This window comes from Apteryx rowi, unplaced genomic scaffold (assembly GCF_003343035.1).
Source record: "Apteryx rowi isolate R43461 unplaced genomic scaffold, aptRow1 scaffold_354, whole genome shotgun sequence".
Classification (NCBI taxonomy): domain Eukaryota; kingdom Metazoa; phylum Chordata; class Aves; order Apterygiformes; family Apterygidae; genus Apteryx; species Apteryx rowi.
Genome location: NW_020450019.1, coordinates 423,864 through 426,102, shown reverse-complemented (window position 1 = coordinate 426,102; position 2,239 = coordinate 423,864). Strand labels below are relative to the sequence as shown.

At 68.1% G+C, this 2,239-nt stretch overlaps 1 non-coding gene across 1 annotated transcript; it reads right to left on the bottom strand.

Annotated features, from left to right (window-relative positions):
• Positions 1–1,001: 1,001 nt before the first annotated feature.
• Positions 1,002–1,075, bottom strand: TRNAN-GUU. Its single transcript has one exon. It is a non-coding gene; the product is annotated as a tRNA-Asn (tRNA).
• Between the last annotated feature and the right edge of the window lie 1,164 nt (positions 1,076–2,239).

Sequence of the window (2,239 nt, the reverse complement as noted above, 5' to 3'; positions counted from 1 at the left end):
GAGCTGGTGCCTTTGCAGCCCAGGCAGTTTGTTGGCGTGTTTCGGGCAGCTCCCAGGGCTGGTGTGAAGGCCATTCCTGCTGGGCTCTGCTTTTCTCTTTGCTTTCCCAGCTGGTTTGTGCTCTTGGGTCTGGGGGCAGGAGCAATTCTCCTTCCTCTCTCGGAGCATCGACGCTCCAGGTTCGGCTTCAGGAACGTTGTTTGTGGCTGGTCTGAAACAACAGGGATCTTCCTGGCACCACTTTGCACCCTGCATCAAAACATTCGCTTCATTACTTCTGGTATGAAAATAAAATCAGGGCAAGCAGAGAATGTAAATAGCTTTTACAAGACTTTTATAAGAGAACTTCAGCAATGCAGATTTCAGATCTCCTTCGGCACTTTTTAAAGAAAGTTATTAACGCCAGATGGAAACAGGCTTTCAAGCTGCTGCTCCATTTCCAATGTCCCGGCACAGCCTTGTGCTTAGCGGGGAGCTGCAGCAGAGAGGGGACCACAGACCGGATGGGGACGTCCGTGCTCCGCAAAGGCATTCCCAGGCCAGGGGCTCGCACCCGCTTTCCCAAATGCCCCGCTCCAGCCCCACACGCGTCCGGCCTTGCCCAGAACCTGCCTGAAAAGAGCTGCGAGCCCCGCGGGGAGCAGAGCCACAGCCCTCGCTGGGGGTCCTGGGGAGCCCCTGGGGCCGCATCCCGGGAGGCTCTGGGCTGGCGGGCACGGCTGTGGGCTACAGCACTCATCCTGCCTCTTCCCATCCAGCTGGGCCAGGCCTTGGGAGCACGGAGCTGCCGGACGTCAGCCGTCCCTGTGCTCCGGCCCCGGCGCTGCAGCTCCGCCAAGCCCCCGCACAGCCCTTTGCAAAATGAGAGAACAGCCTGCTCACGCCAGCGCCGGCCACCGCCGCTTTCCAGCTCCCCCCGCTCTTTGTCTGCCTTTGCCTGCACCTTTAGACCAATTAAGTGAAAAAAATATGTATAAATTAAAATAATAAACTAGCGCTACCGTCCCTGGGTGGGCTCGAACCACCAACCTTTCGGTTAACAGCCGAACGCGCTAACCGATTGCGCCACAGAGACCGCGCTGGAAAACAGCGCTGCGGCCAGCGCACTCAAGCGGGAGCATCCCGCACCGGGAGACACCGGGAGACACCGGCACCGGGACTGGGCCCCGGCACCGGCCACGGGGCACCGGCAGTGGGACCGGCACCGGGCACCGGGGAGCAAACCACCCGGGCGGGACGCGGCGGGGCAGCAGTCCGGGGCCGGCGGGCGTCTCGCGTGGGGGCAGGCGGCGCGGGGAGGCGTCACGGAGGGAGCCCGACCCACGGGGGCCGAGGAACACGCGCTTGGGCGCTGCGCCCCCGACGGACACGGCCCCGCGGGCGGCCGGGGGGCTCCTGCCGCCGCCGCGCTGCAGCCGGGCCGCGAGGCGTCGGGACACGCGTGGGCCCCCCCGCAGCCCCCGCGCTGCGCCCCGCTCCCTCCGCAGCCCCCGGCGGGGCCCCTGCGCCGGTCCCGCCGCTCCGCGGGGCGGAGATCCCGCTGGCCGCGGCCGAGGGACCGGCACCCGCGCGGGACACAGCGGCGACGTGAGCCCGGCCCGGGCTCTTCTTTCCTTCCTTCCTTCCTTCCTTCCTTCCTTCCCTCCCTCTTTTTCCTTTTTTTCTTTCTTTCTTTCCCTTTTTTTCCTTCCCTTTGCTTCCTATCCCCCTTCCCGGCGCGGGTCTCCCGGGCCCCGTCTGCACCGCCGAGCAGCGGACAGCACCGGAGCCGCTCCCGAGGGTCCCGGTGACGGTCCCGAGGGTCCCGGTGACGGTCCCCCGGGGCCGGGGATGTCCCGGGGCCCGGCGGCGGGATGGGGCCCGGCTACGGCCCCGGGATACTCGGGAGGATCCCCTGGGGGGCGGGCAGGGCGAGGCGAGGGGGGCACACGGGGACCCCCAACCCGGCCTTGGCCGCTCTTAGCGGGGGGCGGAGCGGGGCCGCCGCGGGGAACCCCCGCCGCGGGCTCCGGCAACTCAGATTTTGGGCCCATTCCCGCGGCTTTTGGGGCGATCGCATTTTCTCCCTGAGCAGATCCCGGGCCGGGGGGGGGGACGACCTCCACGGCTCCCCCGTCGGCGGCGCCGCACTAGCCCCCCGGGGTGGGTCGGGGGGGGACCCCCGTGCCCCAGCCCCTCCCCCTCCCGCCGGGTCGGACCCCCCACGTCGGCGAGGGCGCAGGGGGGGCGGCCCGGGGGG